The 22,409-nt window shown below is 34.9% G+C and overlaps 1 protein-coding gene across 6 annotated transcripts in view; it reads right to left on the bottom strand.

Annotated features, from left to right (window-relative positions):
* The window catches only part of AKT3 (AKT serine/threonine kinase 3), a 363,328-nt gene that overhangs the window by 273,310 nt on the left and 67,609 nt on the right, over positions 1-22,409 (bottom strand). For 2 of the 6 annotated variants that reach the window (XM_057728160.1, XM_057728158.1), the window contains exon 1: positions 1,363-1,609. The exons of 3 other annotated variants lie outside the window; for them this stretch is intronic. The gene's annotated coding sequence lies outside the window, so the exon portion shown is untranslated. Of the gene's footprint in view, positions 1-1,362; positions 1,610-22,409 lie in introns of those variants that run through there. One more of the 6 variants, XM_057728157.1, reaches the window with a different exon arrangement.

Genomic DNA, 22,409 nt, shown 5'->3' with positions numbered 1-22,409 from the left:
CTAAAACAGGGCTAACACTGTGTATGGTGTCTGTAACAGTGCTTGGGTGACCTCTGCTTTATTATTTAACATAATTACAAGTTTCTTTACTTTTGGTACCAAACCAGAAGTCACTAGATGAGAGAACATTTTGAACTAAGAGAAAAATCTATTCAATATGGAAAGGTACAAAAAAGTAATACTTACCCAAAATGAAGCGCATAAGCACCTGAAAGTTATATCTAGTAAAGTGATATGGCATGGCATTTTAAATAGTCCTGAAATGAATTAATTATGGTGACCATAAGCAGTGCTTTACAAATAGCTTTGATTCTGAAATAAATGTTCTTTGTATTTGATGATACTAATTCAGCTTTTTTTGTAGCTGATGTATGTTACAGAAATTATGTACTGCTCATGTTCATTACGTAAATTTCACATAATAGGTTTGTTAAATTAATTTCTTCCTAAAATAGATAAAATAATTAATCCTTATTAAGGATTAATCATTTGCCAAAATTAATTTTCTAACAAACCTCATTTCAATTACACACATTTATTAAATTTGGTGCTTTCAATTTTATTTTTTCAAACTCTATAGACTTTAAACTTTTAAGTAACAGAAACTTTACAGGTTTATAAGTGGTTTTGTACTCTTTAACTTCAGGGGTAGCTTTTGGGTACTCCAAATGCTTTGTTTCATAGAATAATGCTGTAAATAGTCACTAAATTTGAGGATGTCATCACAAAGGTCTATTTAACTTGGTTAAATAGTACTAAGGGGTACCAACTAAACCAGCCTTAAATCAAGGTCCTTGGAATGAAAGGGTGGGGAAAAGGAAGTTAAAGATTTTATCCCTCTTCCCAGGCACAAAATTGGCAGTAAGCAAATATTCAAAATGGGCAAGTGTACCTTTGGCATAATTCCTGCATCCCTTTTCCAATATATATTTTTCTCCCACATCCTGCTGCTATTTCTATCAATTTCAAGGTTCTCATGCCTCTTCCATCATGTAGTACCATCCTGATCTGACTTAACATCCCCAAATGCTCCATATTTCAAAGTTTACGATCTTTCCTCCACCAACACCTGATCTCAGGAAGGCAACAAGAAGAATGAAAACAGATTTAAAGGAATAAGTGAAAAGCCATGCCTAAACCTTTTAAAAGATAATTTAAAATTTTAAATACCTTGGCTACTAACTTAAAATTATAATTTATGGCATCTTAAGTAATATAAGAAATTAAATATAAGCAATGTTTAATAAAGAAAACCAGGGAATATGAAGATTAAGTTGATATAAGAATAATCCTTGGAGATCAGTTTTTTATGAGACATAGATATTTGGTTTTAAGGAAAAGTTTTTCTTTCAGTATACATACCTGACAGTTGTTCTTTTATAACCCAATGTTGATACTATCAAGGCTGGTATAGAAAGGAATGGTTTCTTCCAGAACAGATAACCATTTCATCATGTTACATTCCTCATCAAGACGCTCCAGCAGTTCTCTATCATCTGCTACATCAAGTTCAAACTTTTCAACAGGTTAGGAAATTATGCTGCAGCGTGTAAGAACTGAATAGTAACAGTTGAATCACGTTAGAGAGAACCTCAAGAACTAAGTTGAAGACCTGAAATTCCATCTTTCTTCATGAAGCGTTCTATAAAGTCAAAATGGAGAGATAACAACGAACCACCTCTTATACTAATATATGACAAAGTTTAGTACTTAATTGATATATTTCCCTGAATTATTCTCTATGTGTTTCATATATTGGTCTTTTTCCCAGAGTAGATTATAAAAACTTAGAAGTAGATTATGAAGTCCTCATGCAGGAATTGCCTCATTTCTTGTTGTTGTTCCAACTTGGTTGTTAACAGTACCCTCTTATACTCCTAAAAGCCTCCTATTTTGTATGATGTATATATATTAGTCAGCCTACCCTTAAAGACCATGTCTTAAATTTATTTTCTTACATCAAGTACCTAATATATAATCAATAAAAACTTTCATTGGTTTTCAGTATGGAGTTACCTTTTTCTTGGCTCTTTGTACTTTTCTTAATTAACATTTATCACAGTTGATAATTTATATATATAATTATATAAATATTTATATTTATAATAAATATAAACAAATATAAATATAAATTATTTGAATGATTAGCTGCTTAATATCTGGGTCTGCACTTGATTTTAAGTTCTGTGATCAGCAGCACTCAACCAGGAGTGGTGATTTTGCTCCCCATTCCTGGCGGATATTTGGCAATATCTAGAGACATTTTTGGTTATCACAAGGTGGAGAGGGCTGGGGATGGGCAGCAGAGGCAGGCTGCTGGTATCTAGTGGGTAGAAACCAGGGATGCTGCTAAGCATCTTATAATACACAAGACAGCCTCCTATATAACAAAGAACTATCTGGTCCAAAAGTGCTAAGGTTAAGAAACTCTACACAGTGTTTGGTGCATATGAGATAATCAATAAATAGTTGCCAAGTTAATGAATAAATTGCATCATTCAAGACCCTTTACTAATTCTTTTCGTACAGGCTCCTTCTTATTCCTTGCCTCCCTTTTGTCACATCTATAAACCCACATGAGAGACTAGAAATTAAAAGTTAAAGTACAAGTAAATCTATGAAATGCTCCAATAACTAATACATTGATACATTTACCAGCTGATAGCTGGTAAAAGAGCTAAAAATAGTTTTTACTAGCTAAATGAGCTGCATGTTAATCATGTTCTCCATGTTATCAGAATTATTAATTAAATTATAAAGAAAACTCTCAGGATTCTCCAAACCATTTTCTTATGAAATATAGTCCAATTTCATTACAACAAGCTTTGTTTAGGTTAATCATTTAGATACGCTTAGGATATAGCAAACAATGTTCATAAAGACGAGAATAAAAGTCTTATAAGACTTATCAAAACAGACTAGTTACACAGCGTTAATTATCAAATAAGTACTATGTTGAAGATAACTAAACCCAGTTTCTCCCTGAAAGTTATAAATATAGACAGGCCAAGCTAAAATGATCTCTGCAGTATTAAACAGGAATTGAGATGCTGATATAACAGAAGTCAATATACTTATAAATGTATATATACATAATACACATACATGTATACATATACATATATATGTACACACAACACACACACTCTTCCTAACTGTGTACTGAAAGGGCCTGAAAACAGTGGCACCCAATACAATGAACACAACTAATACCCATACTTTCAGTTCTAAATATCATTCTCTACACGAAAATGACTCCTTGGAGCACACTGATCCCAGAGCTAGGGTAGGGATATTGCAAGATGAGCCTAGAGCATCTTGTGCAGATAGTAAGCATGTGCTCAAAGAATGATGGAGACATGTTACGGATTAGATGGTAGCAACTGATGTGCCAATATTAATTTCTTAACTTAATAGTTACACTCTTCCTATGTAGGAGAATGTCAATTTGCCAAGGTATTCAGGGGTAATGGAGCATCTTACACTCAAATGGATCAGGAAAAAAAGCCTCTGACTCACTCTTACAACTTTTCTGTAAGTTTGCAATTATTCCAAAGTATAAATAAAAAGTTCTAAAAAGTGAAGGTTTTTATATTTGTATTACCTATTTGCATTCTGATATAGATTTATCTTAATTAAACAGGTTCTAGTAATAAATTTCATTCATTTGTTATTCATTCAACAAACAATGAGTACCCTATTCTGAAATGACAGGCACTGGGAACATAGCAGGAAAAAGTAGACAAAAACCACTGCTTTCATGAAGTTTACATTTTTATGGGGGAGAAATGAATATATAAAATGTTAGATACTGATAAGCACTAGGGAGAAAAACATAAAACAGTGAAGGAACCTAAAGCGTTTGGAGAGGGTGGCGGAGTTAAAGTTTTAGATACGGTAACCCAGGATGGTTGTCACTGAGAAAGTGACTTTTATGGAAAACTGAAAAGATATGAGGAAGCTAGATGCAGATATCTGAGGGAAGAGTTTTCTTGACTTAGCGAAGAGCAAGGTTTTGAGATGGGAACATACCTAACCTGTTCCAGAAACACAAAAAATAAGCTGCAATGGTTAGAGCATGAAGAGCGGAAGAACAAGGGAGGGACCAGTAGGAATAGGGTCAGAGAGGTAAGGGGAGCTCCAGATCATCCAGAGCCTTGAAGATCCCAGAAGGGACTCAGGCTTTCACTCTGAGATGCGAAGTCATGAGAGGTTTCCCAGCAGAGATGGCACATCATCTGACTTAAGTTTTAGCAGGATCACTGAGGCTACTGCTAGAAAATAGAATAAAGGGGAACAAAGACAGTTTTGATAAGAGGGTAACTGATTAAATTTAACTTCTCCACAATAGCCAGTCATTTATTATAAAATACAATAAAAACCTAAGTGAAAACTAAGAATTCATGTTAAATATCATAACTTTCCAAAATAACACAAAGGCTGAGGATTCACTTTATAAATTTTTTAAAAAAGGGAAAAAACAGAATTAAAAAATTCGAGGTCTTGTTCCAACTCCCATGTTTCATTATTTCTTAAATCAGTTAACTTATTTCTGATATTACTAATCTGAAGACCAAATCTTAGCGTAAATCTAAAAAATGTACTTAACTGAGAACATTTATTCAATCGATAACAATTATAGCAAACGCTTCAAACATGAAAGAAAACGCAAAAGAAGGGAAACAGGGAGAAGGAAATGTAAAAATCATGAGAAGGCAGAAGAAATTAAGACGAGAAAAAGAAAGAGAGGTTCTATTTTTGTAAATGTGAGATTAGGGTTCAGCTGGATATTCCACTGAGAATAATTTTAAAAGTTAGACAAAAGGAAGAATGATAAACTATACTAAGCTGGAATCACAAATGATTACTCTCTGATGGTAGTGGAAAACCAAAAAATAAACTAGATCTCGCATAGATCTGCAGTCTAGCTTCATGACACATGAGTGGACCAGCAAACCTTAAGACTTAAACTTAAATTAAGGTGCTCCCTGGATTACTAATGCCTCCAAGGCATCTGGCAGATACAAAATCAAATCCCTTCAGAAAGAAGATAACATTATTCAGGGCTTTGTATTTCTACCAAAATTTTCAAATACAATGTCTAGTATACAAAATCAATTCTCATTATTCCAGAATTCCATTTGCAAATTTGTCTACTCACTAAAATTTAATTATAATTCAAAAAGCAATACACTGGGTGCTCTTGCAGTCATTTCCAGACACATAGAGCTGCAAAAAAGTTGAATCGCCAGGTGAAACTGAACAAGGTGATGCTCTGCCTGCTTGCCTCAGCTCTCCTACTGTAAACAAGTGTCCTTTCCACGGTATACTTAGTGCCCCAACTGTCACATTTTTGTGCTTTTTGTTAATAATTTCACTGCTTAAAACAACCCACCAAAGTAATGCTGCAATGCTGTCAAGTGTTCCTAAGCACAAAAAGGCTGTCATGTGCTTTACAGAGAAAAAATACATGCGTGAAATAAGCTTCATTCATACATGAGTTACAGTGCTTTTAGCTTGGAGGTCAATGTTAATAAATCAGTAACACATGTTAAATAAGATGTCTAAACAGAAACATACATAAAACAAGGTTATGTATTGCTCATTTGATGAAAATGTGACCAAAAGATTACCAGAAACAAACCCAAATCCCGCATTTTCTCTAGAAGCAATGATTCCATTTTTGTGGCTACTTTATATAACATAGCAACCATGAATAACGAGAATCAACAGTATTTAAAATGAGTACAATGAGTATAACGAGTGTCTTAAATGAACAAAGACACCAGGAGCAAAAATCAATAGAAACAACAAATTACAAAAACAGACCTTTAGGGATTCCACATACTGCAATATCACAGAGTGTAAATAAAACAAGTCCTACCATGTTCCTAGAGATAAAAGTCAAATCTGAAATTTCCAGCAGTGAAATATAAAACTATACAAGTGACATAACTAACCTGAAAGACATAGATATAAATTCTGGAATTAAAAAATACAATAACCACAGACTTCCCTGGTGCTGCAGTGGTTAAGAATTCACCTACCAATGCAGGGGACTTGGGTTCGATCCCTAGGTAGGGAAGATTCCACATGCTGTCGAACAACTAAGCTCATGTACCACAACTACTGAGCCTGCGCTCTAGAGCCCGTGAGTCACAACTATTGAGCCCAAATGCCACAACTACTGAAGCCCACGTGCCTAGAGCCTATGCTCTGCAATAAGAGAAGCCACCACAATAAGAAGCCCGAGCATCGCAACGAACAGTAGCCCCCGCTCACTGCAACTGGAGAAAGCCCACACACAGCAACAAAGACCCAACGCAACCAGTAAATAAATTTATTAAAAACAAAAAGACAATAACCAAAAAAAAGGAACTCAGGTAAGTTTAATACATTAGATACCAATAAACAGAGAAAGAGTGAACTGGGAGACTATCAGAAGAAACTAGAATGAAGCACAAAAAGACAAAAACTGGAAAACACAGAAAGGGTACAAGACACACAGAGTACACATATGCAAGATTTTACAAGTTTTTTTATTGTTATCCTAGAAGATCACAGAGAGAACGGGTTACTGAAACTACCTGAAGAGTGAATGGCTAAGAATTTTCCTGAAAGACATTAATCTATCTATATATTCAAGGAAGTTAATGAATGCTGAACCAGGATAAATAAAAAAATACACACATAGGCACAAAACAAAGAGAAAAATTCTTAAAACTATCCAAAGGAAAAACGAGATTACTTTCCAAGGCCCAACAGTTACATTAACAGCTAACATTTCAATAGTAATAGTGGAAACCCCAAAACAGAGGAATGATATCTTCAGTGAGTAAAAGAAAATAAATATCAACCTAGAACTCTCTATTCAGTAAAAAATATCCTTCAAGAATGTAACCAAGGGACTTCCCTGGTGGCACAGTGGTTAAGAATCTGGCTGCCAATGCAGGGGACACGGGTTCAAGCCCTGGTCCAGCGATCGAATATGCCGTGAAGCGACTAAGGTCGTGTGCCACAACTACTGAACCTGCGCTCTAAAGCCCATGAGCCACAACTACTGAAGCCCACATGCCTAGAGCCCGTGCTCCGCAACAAGAGAAGCCACCACAATGCGAAGCCTGTGCACCTCAACAAAGAGTAGCCCCCACTCACCACAACTAGAGAAAAGCCTGCACGCAGCAACAAAGACCCAACACAGCCAATAAATAATAAGTCAATTATTAATTTTTAAAAAAGAATGTAGACAAAATAAATACATTTTCACACAAAATTAAAAGATATCAACAGATGAATGGATAAACAAAATGTGGTATATACACACAACAGAATATTATTCAGCCTTAAAAAGGAAATTCTGACACATGCTACAACATGGATGAAGCTTGAAGACATTATTCTAAGGTTAATAAGCCAGTCAAAAAGGACAATTACGATAGGATCCCACTTATATGAGGCACTTAGAGTAGTCAATTCATAGAAATAAAAAGTAGAACAGTGGTTGCTATGGGCAGAAGGACAGGAAAATGGGGAGTTATCATTTAATGAGTACAGAGACTGAGTTTTGCAAGATGAAAGGAGTTTGGGGGATGGATGGTGATGACAGTTGCACAACAATGTGAATGCACTAAATGCCACTGAACTATGCAATAAAAAATGGCTAAAATGGTAACTTTTATATTATGTATATTTTATCATAAAATAAAACACTATATATAAAAAAAAACTGATAGTTTGCCACCAGCCAGATGTACTAGAGGAAGTTCTAAAGGATATATTTCAAGAGGAAAAAACACAATCCCAGATAAACGATCTTAGATAATAAGGATAAGTGAAAGGATGACGTGTGGAAAAAAAATGTTCAACCTCATTAGCAATCAGGGAATGACAAATACAAGCCACCATAAGACAGACAGACAGACACACACACACACACACCATGTTGACAAAAAGTAGAAATCTGATAATATTAAAGACTGGAGATGATACAGAGCAAACACTGTTGGCAAAAATGAACACTGGTACACACATTTTAGAGAATAGCTTTTCATATTCTAATAAAGTTGAGGATACATATATATACCATGTGACTCGGTAATTCCACTCCTGGATATAAACCTTTAGAGAAATGTGCACATATATTCACCAGGAAGACATGTATAAGAATGATCAGAGGAGCATAGTTTGTAATAACAAGAAATAAGAAACAATTCAAATGCCCATTTGCAACAGAACAGATAAGTAATTTGTGGTACAATAATACAATGGAATACTAAACAGCAAAGAAAATTAATGGACTAAAGCTACACTAAACATGGATGAATCTTACAAACCTAATATCGAATGAAAGAAATAAGACACGAAAGAATGCATAAAGTTCTATCCCAATTTACATAAACCAAAGGGAAAATTCGGTATTGTTTACGGAGACTTATATAGGTGCTAAACCTATGATAGTGTAAAAACTAGGTAATTTAATATCATAAAAGTCAGGAGAACACTTACCTTTAGGGGAAGGAAAAGAGGATGTGAGCAGGAATTATGGATGGCTCCTGGGGTACTGGAAATATTCTATTTCTTCATTTGCATGGTAACCAGATGAAAGTTCAATTCATAATCTTTCATCTTACTGTAAATCTACATATGAAGCACTATTCTGGTCTAAATGTATTACATTTTAAACACAATAATTTTTTAAATGAGAAAGAGGATATTAAGAGATGAGGGGAAAATAAAGTAAAGCTAGACCAAGAGCCATAAGCGCCTATAAAGATGCTGATTTTATGTGTAACTTAACAAGAATCAGTTGCTATTTTACAATCACTCCTACCAGCAAGGTAGCTAAACTTCTATGATAGTAAAGAATATACTACTATGGATTAAATATTATTTCTTCAGACAATAAACAGTATGGCTAGAATGCATCTTCTATATTAATGAAGGCATCTAATTTTATACTGTAATACTTTTAAACAATTTACCCTAATACTCCCAAACTGCACTGTAGGTACATGATATGGTTTTATACTTTAGGTGGCCCATCCTGTCAGCTAAGAAAACACCTGGCACATCTGGCAACACAAATTATGCATGGCAAGGTAAAGACTGTTGACGCTGTATTTAAAATGTAAATCTCGTCCTCCAAAATTATTCACTAACTGTTCCAGAAACATTTCTAGAATGAACCACAGCTTTCAGGATTGGAACCAAGCTTTTTGTTTTTTGTGGGTTTTTTTTTAAAGCTCTTTATTGGAATATAATTGCTTTACACTACTGTGCCAGTTTTTGCTGTAAAACGAAGTGAAATCAGCTGTATTTATGCATATATCCTCATATCCCCTCCCTCCCACGACTCCCTACCACCCTCCCTATCCCAGCCCTCTAAGTCATCACCCATCATCGAGCTGATCTCCCCATGTTATGCAGCAGCTTCCCACTAGCTATCTATTTTACATTTGGTAGTGTATATATGTCAGTGCTACTCTCTCACTTCATTCCAGCTTCCCCTTCGCTCCCCCCACCGCCGCACACCGTGTCCTTAAGTCCATTCTCTACATCTGCATCTTTAATTTTGCCGTCACAGGGTTCATCAGTACCATTTTTTTACATGGAACCGAGTTTTATAGTGAATTTTAATGTTGGCTTATAGATTTGATATCTATCATTTACCTACTTTATAAGGACAGATTTAGCTAAACAGAAAATATTTTAACAGCTTATGAAAGCAAAAAAATGCTATTTCTAAGTATAATTATTCAACTATTACACTAAATCAAATATCGAATTTTCCTACTGAATGAAAACCTATCATCTTCCCATTCATCGCTAAGTACTACCTACTAACTACTAGAATTACACGGATTACTACTTTAATTTTTTAAATTATCCAATTTAATGTTTATTTTGTTATTGTTGATAATTAACAAAACCAATCAGTTAACTTCTAAATCATCATTTTATTCTACTGAAACTCTCATAAGTTCTAAAAAGTGAATAGTCTATTCACAAGGATTTTGTTTCTGGAGATTCTAACCTCCATAACAATCTCACCAATTAAATTACCTAAAGTTTACAGCCCCAGAATAAATCTCTAAAGTCATTTTTCAAACTGATAAGCTATATTCAGAAAATCCGGCTATCTTTAAGACTCAGTATTCATAGATAATTAGATAATAATCCAAATTTTACAAATTTTATTAAATTAATGAGAAAGTAGTGCTTTATTGTGATTCACTTGAAAATTCAGCTTTATTATTTAACTTAAGGCTTAAGTTCAGAGCCCAACTGGAGCAGAACACTCCAACAGTCCCCTCATGAATATGTGCCTTAGTCACCATGGGCTAAAAATTAGCATCTCATCTGACAAGGAAGACTCTGAAACAGATTCAGAACAGGGAAGAATTCACAGACCAGAAATCCATACCAAAACTCTTTGAAGGATACTCAAATTTAAACGAAAACAATTGTGGTAATATAAAAAACATTTAGTAAATCAATTTGGGAGGTTTCTAGACATGTTAGATACTCTAACTGTATGCAAAATTTTTAAGTAAGAATATTAAAAAATACAGTAATATTCTGAATAGTTTCTAGATTAGAAACCAAAGGATTGTTATATGTATCTCCTTCCTAATTCTAGAATTTTCACATCACCTTTCCTTTAAGGTTTAAAATTATATTCCCTTTTAGTTTATTTCATTTTTAGATGCAAATACCACTTTTCATTTAATATCAGAAGACGCAGAAAAACACAGCCTTCACATTTGTTTTTCATTTCATCAACCTAATCAGCAGAATACTGAGACCAAGAGAATTAACTGGAACACCCTCCAGTGGCTGGCTCTTCTGCAGCACAACAGAAGCATCTCCAACCTGAGCTTATTTTACTGTGCATATTTTTTAATGACAGTCAAAAAATTTTAATTTATACACTAGATTATAATCATAAAAATTTTGATAAAAATCCAACTTTTAAAACAATGAAAACAAACTCTAAGTCACTACTTAACTTGTCTCTGTATGCAAAACTCTTAACTCAAAATTTCCTCTACCAAGGTATTAGATACTATTTTAAGAACAGAATGGTTAATTCCTTTTTTAATCTGTTGTCATAATCAAGCAGTACTCAGAAAGTAAGACTGGAAGAAAGGAAATTAGTCAAAATACAAATAGTGAATCCTTATGAGAGAAAAATACAGCTAAATTTTAAAAATATGTATCTGTATGTGCTGTACGTATATCAAAGGTAACCACATAACATTTGGGGGGATCTTCATTCAAGGGTAATCTGAGTTAAACAATGTGTACGGAGAGTATAATCCCCCAAACATTGGATTTGTTTAATCGTGTAAGTATAATATATACATATGCTGAGGGGAAAAAATGGCTGTACTTTTAAGAAAACTCTTTACTAAATTTATGCCAATTTAGAGTAAAGTGTTCATGTTAATATTTTAAATATAAATCATTAACTCCTGAGTACTGACCTGTGGAAAGCAAAATTAGCTTAAAAATACACAACAAAGAATGATAAGAAAAGCAACCAAAAAAGTCTATATTTAACTGGCTCCTCAATCATTAGAAAGGTGCCCCATAACTACCATATGTTACTCAAATATGTTATCACACCTACAATTTCATCATATGTCTCCCAAGAAATTAATTAGCTCTAACTTTTTCAACTTTGACAAAAACGTCTGTATCAGTCAGATTACTAGCTGTTGCAAACATTTCAAAATTCAAAGCTTTCTTCAGCTTGTATTTAACCTTTTCATTACTATTAATCATTTAGTAATATGTAGAACAACATTCATTAGACAGCTGTCTAATTTTAGAATTCTGAATAATGTAAAATCATTTATACACATTTACTTTTGATACACACTTGCTTAGTAATTTTAAAAAATAAAATTAATCTAAGGTCTAAAACTACTTACTGATACATCATTTCACAGCTGTGTTTAGGTTAAAGAAGAAAATACCTAAAATTTTCATTTTCTCAAAAATCTAAAAAGTCATAAGAAGTTGAGATCATATGACTAATGGTAATAAATAAATTCAGAAAACATACAAATCACAAAAAAGAAACCTAAAAGGACATGTTAACCTTAAAAGAGATTTTACACACTATCAGCAGTAAAAAGAAAAACAGTTAAGAAGGGAATTTTCCTAAATATTCTTTATCAATCATTTTAAAAGGAGGAAAAACAAATCTATTCCTGTTTTATTTTCAAATCACCATCAGCTCAGGCTATCCTCAACCATGTAAAGCAGCTTCCATCCCCACTATTTTATTCAAACTACTCTGTTAAGGCTACCAGTGAACTTCTTAAGTATTTATTCAACAAATACTTATTGACCAATGAACACAACAGACAAAAATTCTGCTCTCACAGAGCTTACCTTCTAATGGGAATGAAAGAGAAAACAAAAATAAGTAAATTAGTTGTATAAGTAAGTATAAGTTAAAAAAATAGTGTATTAGTAATGCTAAGTGCAAATACCTCCTAATTTCCTTGTTAACCAAACAAAAATCAAGCAAACCACAAACAAGGAAAGCTTGCATGCTATTGCTTCAGTAAAGCCATGTACAACACTGCTGAATTCTCCTTTGAGTTATCTCAGCTAACAAAATAATGGATAATCTAAAACTAATCTCTATCTAGTAAGGAATTCCAAAGTTATTACTTAGGTTGAAGTAAATATTCAAGTTAATCAGAATGAGGGCAGCCATAGGAACAGCCAAGAAACCTTGCTGGTAGCCATCAGTCTTGTCTTTGTGGCTACCAAAGTTTTTGCTACTGCTAAAGAAAATGGCACCTATGAATAATACCATTTTTGACCTGAAAAAACCTTAGAGATACCAGATATCCTCTAGGAAGCTTTCCTTGACCTCCTCAAGGAGATTTAAGCTTTCCTTTCTATTTATCCCAAAATGCCATAAAAATCAGGAATGACGTTCTTATTTATCTTTGCATTCGCAGAACCTATCTTAGGTCTGGCAGAAGAGTATGACTAGAGTGTTTACCAATGAAAGTACTGTTTTAAAAATAATCAGTCTGGGAATTCCCTGGCAGTCTAGTGGTTAGGACACTGCACTTTCACTGCTGAGGGCCCAGGTTCAATCCCTGGTCAGGGAACTAAGATCACCCAAGCAGCACAGCATGGCCAAAAGAAAAAAAGGCAAAGAAAAGAAAAGAAAAGAAAAGATCAGTCTGATAACAATAAAACAAAGATTCACAGTCTAAGGTTTATACTGTTGTGAAATTATTTGTGTTATGCATAAGTACACTGCTCTCAACTAAGGAGGAAGCATACCCATTCATATTCAATAAGTATTTATTGCGACCTCCCTGGTGGTCCAGTGGTAAAGAATCCACCTTCCAATGAAGGGGATGCAGGTTCAATCCCTAGTCAGGGAACTAAGATCCCACATGCCACAGGGCAACTAAGCCCACATGCCGCAACTACTGAGCACTGAGTTTGTATACTTCAACTAGAGAGCCTGCATGCAGCAAAAACTAGAGAGCCCACGTGCCACAAGCTACAGATCCCACACACCCTGGAGCCTGCACACCACAACTACAGAAGAGAAAACCTGCATGGAACAACTATAGAGAAGCCCATGCACCACAACGAAAGATGCCACGTGCTGCAACTAAGACCTGACAGTCAAAAAAAAAAAAAATTAAATTTTTAAAAAAGTATTTATTAGAGTCCTACCTTGTGCAAGGTTATATTAAAATGTATGTATACATATTTATTAGAAGGTACGTATAAAATGTGTCTGACATGGTCCCTACCATCACAGGAAACACATTCAAAGGGGTGGGGGAAGATAATAAAAAAGAAAATAAACAATAATTTTAGATTGCAATAAGTTCTATGACAGAAATTTACAGGGCACATTGAAAGAGGCTGTAGTGCTTGCACTGGATTCTCAAAGAGTACTTTATATAGGACGCACTGCAAGGGAAAGACAAGACCTTAGGTAGATATTACAGGAATATAGTAAGTAAAGAGATTAGAAATTCAATTCAATTCAATTAACAATTTAATGAATATTACTATGTCTCATGTACTATGGTCCCAGCATGAATAAAATACAATGGTAGCCCCTGAAGAGCTTGAATTCTAATAAGGCAGAGACATGTACATACATCATCTTGACTGTGGAGAACACATAGGGTTTATGGAATCACAGAGAAGAGCACTTAGATGTCCTCAAGGTAGTTAAGAAATTTCCTAAAGGAAATGCTTAGAATAGGTAATAATGAAAATGCAAATAACATATATTTTGAAGGAAGAGTTACAAGAATAAGATAATAGCATGTGCACAGGAGATTGAAAGAGGAGGAAGATATGAATATTTCTAGCCTAGTGATTTGAATAAGTCTAATAATTTGTCAGTAGAAGAAAGCTGAAGGGGAATCAGTACTAATGAAAGAAAACATGAACTCAGTTTCGAAATTCTCAACTTATGATGACAATGGGATATCCATGGGAACATTTTAAATAATCAAGAACATTAGAGAGAGGTTCTTTCATTCACTAGTAACAAATATTTCGGATTCACTAATACATACATAATGTATGTTATAATGTCATGTAGCATAACAGAACTAAAAGTTTGCAGAGAGAATAGAAGAGGTTCAAGAACAGAATAAGGACAAGATACAGTCACATGTACTGGATATCAAAAGATAATGAGTCAGTAAAAAAGCACTCCAATACAGGAATGAACCAAGAAGGCCAAATGTCGGGGAAGCCAAAAGAGATGTGTGTTCAATAAAAACTGGTAGCCCATAATGTTAAATGGTAAGACCCTCCTACAAGGCGAAGCAGTAAAGCCCACAGAATATGGTAAAAGGACATCATTACTAACCATAGAGAAAAGTTTTATCATGCCTAAGTCCTAGTTAATCATAATTAATCACAATGAGGAACATAAAGACTATGAACCATATTCTCATAACATCAACTTTGTAAGCATACCAAATATTTATTAGAATAAACCCTGTATATAAGCAAATAAAAAAACTATATAAAAGAGTAACAAATTATTCATTTCCAGCAATAGATAACTTTTAAAATAATTTGTTTTCATATGAAAACATTTCCAACTTAAAAAATAATAATATACATTAAAAAGAAAAGAATTCTTTTCATTAAGAGATATATGAACATGTATACAAAATGATGTGACTTCTAAGATTCGCTTCCAAATAATTTAGGAAGTAAAGGAATAGGTGGGTATATAATAAAATAAGATTGGCTAAGAGTTGGAAGTTTTTGAAGCTGTTGCTGATTACGTGGGTGCTGACTAAATTATCCTCTCTACTTTCGTACATGTTTGAAATTTCTTCTTAATAAAATATTTTATTACCTAAGAGCAAAGAGAAACAAACATTTGTATTTATCCCAACTCCACAGCAAATAATGCTTGCAAGGATCTGGAATTAACCTCAAACTGTCAAAAGGAGTGAAAACAGCAGAATTTGTATATGAAGGAAGGTTGGAAACTTGGCTTATAAAATATATAAAAAGATAAAGGGAAGAAAAAACCCCAGCATACACAAATTATAGAATCTAATTTGGTTTCATGAAAATTTTAAATTATAAAATGCCATAGATTAAAATTTTTAAATATGTAGAATTAAATCATGAAAACTAAATGCTTAGTTTTCCCCAGAAGGTTAAGATATTTTTTTCATAATACACATTATAGGATAATTAAATTACTGAAGGTAAAAAATCTGTGACAATCTTACATAGTGACAGAGATAGGAGCCTATACCTGTTAGAACTAAAACTGGCTTTAAGCTATTAATTCTGATATATTCATCCCTGTTGCCTAATTTCCACTATACCAGTTTTTCACCTAAGTAACTTCAATTCATTCTTCAGGTCTCCATTTAAATGTTACTTATTCCAGGAGTCTGATCCCTGACTCCACACAGTAGGATAAAATGTCATACTGTGTCCTCCCACCAAACCCTTTATTAATCATATCATATAAACAAAATGAACACAGTTCATTTTAGCACCATGAAGGAAAGGACCATGTCTTAAAAAAAAAAAGTTATTGAGATATAATTCACACACCATAAAATTACCATTTTAAAGTGTACAGTTTTTGGTTTTAGTATTAATATATTCACAAGGTTGTATAACCATCACCACTAATTTCAGAACTTCTCATCACCCTAAAAGGAAACCTTAAATCCATTAGCAGCCATTAGCAGTCACTCTCCATTCTCTCTTCCTTCTAGCCCTGACCACCACTAAACTGCTTTCTGTTTCTATGGATCTGTCCATTCTGGACATTTCATATAAATGGAATCATACAATATGTGGCCTTCGGTATCCAAACTTCTTCACTTAGCATAAGGTGTTCAAGGTATATCTATGGTATAGCACGAATACTTCATTACTTTTCTGGCTAAATAATATTCCATTTTATGGATTATTCAATATTTTGTTTACCATGCAACAGTTACATAACCCAGACATTTGGGTTATTCCTACTTTGAGGCTTATATGAATAATGTTACTATGAACATTCATATAAAAGTTTTGTATAAATATATGATTTCAATTTTCTTGGGTATATACCTAGGTACAAAACTGCTGGGTCATATGATAACCCTAAGTTTTCAAGGAACTGTCAAACTGTTTTCCAAAGCAGCTGCACCATTTTACAATCCTACAAGCAGTGTATGAGGGTTCCAATGTCTTCATATCCTCACCAACACTTTTTATTATCCATCTTTTTGATTAGTATCATCCTAATGGGTGCGAAGTGATATCTCACGTAGTTCTGATTTGCACTTCTCTGTTGGCTAATGATGTTGAGCATCTTTTCATGAATTATTGGCCATTTGTGTATCTTCTTTGGAAAAATGTCACTTCAGATTCTTTGTCCATTTTTAATTTAGGCTGTCTTTCTACTACTGAGTTACAAAATTCTTGATATACTCCAGGTACTAGACCTTTATCAGCTACATGATTTTCAAATATTTTCCCCCATCCTGTGGGTTATCCTTTCACTTTCTTAAGAGTGTCACTTGACTCATAAGTTTTTAATTTTGATGAGGTCTGATTTATCAATTTTTCATTGGCCGCCTGTGCATTTGATACCAAATCCAAAAAACCACTGCCCAATCCAAGGTCACAAAGATTTACACATTTTCTTCTAAGAGAATTTATAGTTTTCGCTTTTATGTTTAGGTCTTTAATCCATTTTGAGTTATTTTTTGTATACAGTATGAGGTAGGGGTCTAAACTGATGCTTCTGCATGTGGAAATCCAGTTGTCTCAGCACAATTTGTTGAAGACTATTCTCCCTCAGTGAATGGTCTTGCTACCTCTGTCAAAAATTTACCAGAGTTGTGTAAGTTTCTCAACTCTCAATTCTCTCCCATTGATCTTATACGTCTATCCTCCATGTCCCTTTTTGACTGCACCGACCTAGCACAGAACCTAAAATACGGAAGTACTCAAAAAAGATTTGGTAGGTAAATAAATACCCTTGTCAATAATAAAATGATTAAAGTGTGAGCTGAGCAATAGGTTAGGGAGCATTATCCTATCTCAGATTTTAAAAAGCAAAAAACTGAGGCCTAAGAGATGTTACCTGACTAGCTCAAAGGCAGAGAACAAATTACTTAAGAAGCAGAGGCAGGACCAGAATTCACCTTTCCTAACCTCTGTGCAGGGCTCTTTCCATATCATGTGGCTTCTCAACTAAACTGAATTGCCTTAACACTCTGCCAATGTGTCTGCCTATGAGAACCAGCATGCATATTAGAGACAAAGACAGGCATGTATCCTAATCCTTAAACATAGGGGAACTCTTCACAACTATAATTTACCAAGCCTTAAAATCAAAATGGGCCAGGAAACAATTAATACACCACTGAATGTAATGTTTCCTAACTGTCTTCTAACTTCATTTTCAGCTCAAGAACATAGCTAGTCACGCTATGTTTCAGTTCTTAGATTATTCTAAATTGAAGAAAACCATTTGTGTGACAATAAAAATGATAAAGCAATCAGGCACCTAGTTCCATTACCCTGCTCTCTTCACCATTTCCCACCATCATTCTGATGCTTCACTCACTACTAAGTGTTGTAAAGAATGTAGAAATAGAGCAATCATCATAAATTTAACTTTCCTTTACTATCCAGAAATTAGCCTGCCACTTTCCAAAAACCAGATAAATTTTAGAGCAGAACAGAAAAATAAAGAGAAACAAGCAACTACAGGAGAAGCCTTCTGATATATGGAGGATGCATGATTTAGAGGTAAAGAGAAGACACTAAATGTTCAAGCTTAATACTACATTTATGTGTACAAGTAAGGGAAATGCTGTCTGTGCAAATGTGTATGCAATATGTATAAGCAGACCATGAATTTTCTTGTAGTCAAAAATACATTCGGCCTTCAGTTTAAACTACAACCTCTTCTCAGAATCCTTCCAAATCACCCAAGCACAGTTAACTTGTCCTTTCACAATGCTCCCACTCCTCCTTCTACAAGCCTCCATCACTGTAATGATTATAGTGTACTTTAAAATAGTTATCTCACGTGTCTGTCTCCCTTCTTAGCTATCATCTCACTGAGGGCAGAAACCATGTGTTTTTAGCATTGCATTCAGTATAGAATCCAGCATAGCACAGGCACACAGTAAGCACTTTATAATTCTTTGTTGAATGAACATTTTCAAAATGTCTTGTAATACTGAATACACATGTTCAAAAGTATCAACATCAAGAAATTTGTTCATTCTTGCTGTGATAATTCCCAAACATTACAGTTCACATATATACTTCACATATATACAGTTGTCATATATACTTCCTTTAAGTACAAACTTCAGAGTTTGCCAACCTGCTAAAAAACAAACAAATCTAACTCAATATGTTTAGAGCTGAATGTTGCAGTGTTGGCCATCTCTGCTAATAAGGCAATTTTATACTCCTAGCCAAAAATACAATAAAAAGTTCAAGACTAATCAATCACAAGCAGCATGATCTGGTGTGGTGACTTATGAAGGAGAGGGGAATCATTTTTATAGAAGCATGGAAAGGAATTACTGAGGACAAATATTTTGTGTTCAACAAAAAGAATTACAGATTAAACAAAAAAATAAATAAAATGATTGCCAAACACGGGTCTGTTGGTAAATGTAAAAGCTCTGGAGTCTGAAAGTCCTGATTTTAAGATATGCCTCCACCGCAACCCACTTTAGGAAGGTCAATTCACCTCTCTGTGCCTCTTTCAGTTGCTCTTTTGTAAAATGTAAATAAGAATGCCTATCTTACAAGCTCCCCATGAGGATCAAAGGATACTGTATAAAGGACCTGGCACAGATGCTCAGACACTAGCATGTAACAGGCCTGTAACAGTGTTCATTCCCTTCCTACCTGGCAACAGGTTGTCACTTAAGGAACAGAGTCAAAAAACTCTCTTTGCTAAAAGTATTTCTGTGGGAAGACATTCAGGAGCCTTTCTGAAACCTTGAAAATGTTAAAGTATGTGGGCCAAGCGGTGGGATTCAGAATGTCCTGCTTGAGCAGTGGAGGAACTGAGGGTGCGGGGCGTGGAGACTAATATCACCCTGTTTGGTCCTAAAGGATGGCTGGTTAGCCAAAGACGGGTAAGATTCCTCAGAGGAGGAACAACCTAAGACAGGCACAGCCGCAGAGGGGCCAACAGGGGTGGTGCATAGAGCCTTCCTTATATCACCCTGTTTGGCCCTAGAGGATGACTGGTTAGCCAGAGACGGGTAAGATTCCTCAAGGGAGGAACAACCTAAGACAGGCACAGTCGCAGAGGGGCCAACAGGGGTGGGGCACCGACCCCCAATATCTGAGAGAGGTCTCCTGCCCCCAGGGCTGTTTTGCTCTCCATGCCCAGCTCAAATCCACACCTGCTCAACTCAGACCCAGGAAGCAAACAAAGATAATTGCCTCAGTTGTGTGAGGCCTTTGATTGTTTATGGGTGTAACCTGAGAATGTTAGCCCACGAACTCAACAAAAGCAACCTGGGATGAGTCAGCAGGGCTCTTGATCCGAGAGGTCTTGAGCCCCCCGGTCCCACTTTTCTCTTGAGTCTGTGTCTGTGTCTTCTTCAAGCTTGCGGCACCCGTCACTCACCTCGAATCGCGGAGCTGGTCTCGGCATATTTCTCCCAACAGATGTCAATGTTTCCAGTCTCACCATAAGAAAACTCTGTTTGGATTTTCAAAAGCCCCAATTAAATGTAAAATAATCTGCCATTTAATGTATCTATTCATCTTTCAAAGATAACCTGCCAAGGCCCAAAAGTACTGGGGATCTCTTTTGATAGTGATGAAACAGGGAAAAGGTCTATGGAGGATAACTCCTAAATGAGGAGGTTAAAGGAACAAGGAGAAAGCAGTGAAAGGGTCCTAGAGACAAACTTTTTCTACTTTCTAATATTACAATCAGTCTCATCTAACTACATACCACTACATACACTCATAGAAAAGCCATAAATTCATCAGTAAACCAGCATGCCAATTTAAGTTGATATTATTAAGAAGTGAAATTTCTGTTGTTAAAATAAAAAAGATAAGCCCCAAACCACAATTTAATGTTGTATTTTGACCACTATTACCAAAGAAAAGATGTACTCTGGGATACACTATTTGTTCTATGTTCCCTCAAACTGTCAACTGAGTGTTGAGTTACAGTGTGAATTTTCATAAAATCATAGTGCAGATGGCATTATAGCTATGTCATATAAATTATTAATAAAATTTACATAAAGAAAAAACTCGAAACCATTCCATTATCTTCACAGACCTGACCAAGACAATGCAATGTCCTGACTTACACCTCAAATTTATTCCTATCATTAAGGTGCAACCACTACCACTTTTTTTCCAATTCCAGCCCAAATTCTCAGTCACTCACCCGCCCGCCATCTTATGAATCCTGTGCTTCCACTCCACCTGTGGGTTCCACCAAAAGGGACTCTATAAAGTAAATGTGGAGAATTATTGCCAAAAGTGAAAGAATTAGAGATTCTTAATAGTTCTAGAAAGGCTAATAAGCCCTTGATTCATTAACTTAAGAGTGGAGAAGGTAAATCCACAAGCTAGAGGACAGGAATAGATTATACTCCAATTCTAAAATGTCAAAATATATCTAAGATTCAAAACTTTTGAAACAAAACTTTTCAAAATCCAGCAAAACAAATTTAGTATTATTTGTGGATAAAGATATAAATGATACTTCTGCCTTCCTGGGCCCAGAGAAAACCTCATCCTTATCAATGAAATCAGAGAAAAGAAGAACAAAAATCTGAATAAATACAATTAAGAATTGCATTTTAAAAGTCATACACATATAAAGAATATTAAAAGTTCTCTTTTCTCCTAATCTTAGCATTTTTATGCTACATCTATAAATCTGACATTTGCATCCATCTTCTCCTTGTCTCTTGGTAGAATGAAGAAAACACCTCTCATCATCATGCCTGTAACCCTGCTCTTCTTCCTACATTTCCCTTCATAACTGATATGATCACATCTCTTCCATCAATGAAGAGTAAAATCACCAATTCATTTCTAATTTTCCTCCATGCCCCATATGCAAAATTTATGCCAAGTCAAAATAATGATAATGATGACAACAGGTTAAACAAACACATCACTTTTTATGTTAGAGCACAGTGCTCCATGTTTTCCATAAATTATTTAATTCTCAAAAGCACTGTAAAAGATAGTGCTATGGATTGCTTGTGCCCCCTCCCCCCACACACACAAATTCATAGGTTGAAACCTTAACCCACAATGTGATGGGCCCTTTGGGAAGAAATTAGGTTTAGATGGGGTCACAACTGTGGGGCCCTCATGATGGGATTAGTACCCTTTATAAGAAGAGACACTGGAGAGCTTGTTCTGTCTCTTTCCACCATGTGAGAACACAATGAGAAGGTACTGCCTGCAAGCCAGGAAAAGAGTCCTCACCAGAACCCCAAAATGCTGATATCATGCCCTCAGATTTCACAGCCTCCAGAACTGTGACAAACAACTTTCTGTCATTTAAGCTGCCCAGTCTATGATATTTTGTTATGGCAGCCCAAGCTGACTAATTCCCTATTTTACAAGTGAGAAAACTATGGCTTAAATAGGCTAAGTAACTTCTCTACAGAGGACCCACACTACAGTGGTAGAGTCACGATTTAAACTTGGGTTTTAACTAATACTGTTCCACTAATGTTTCTACAATACTGAGTTCCTAATATTCACCAACTACGTTATGTGCAAGAGATCAAAATAAAGTTGCCCTAAAAAACTCATACATCTAATTAGATATTATAAACAATCATATGGACTGCCAAAGTATGAATTCCTCCAGGTTTGGTACTCAAGAA

Source organism: Hippopotamus amphibius, chromosome 3, assembly GCF_030028045.1.
Source record: "Hippopotamus amphibius kiboko isolate mHipAmp2 chromosome 3, mHipAmp2.hap2, whole genome shotgun sequence".
Taxonomy (NCBI): Eukaryota; Metazoa; Chordata; class Mammalia; order Artiodactyla; family Hippopotamidae; genus Hippopotamus; species Hippopotamus amphibius.
This window is presented reverse-complemented; position numbering and strand designations above follow the sequence as displayed.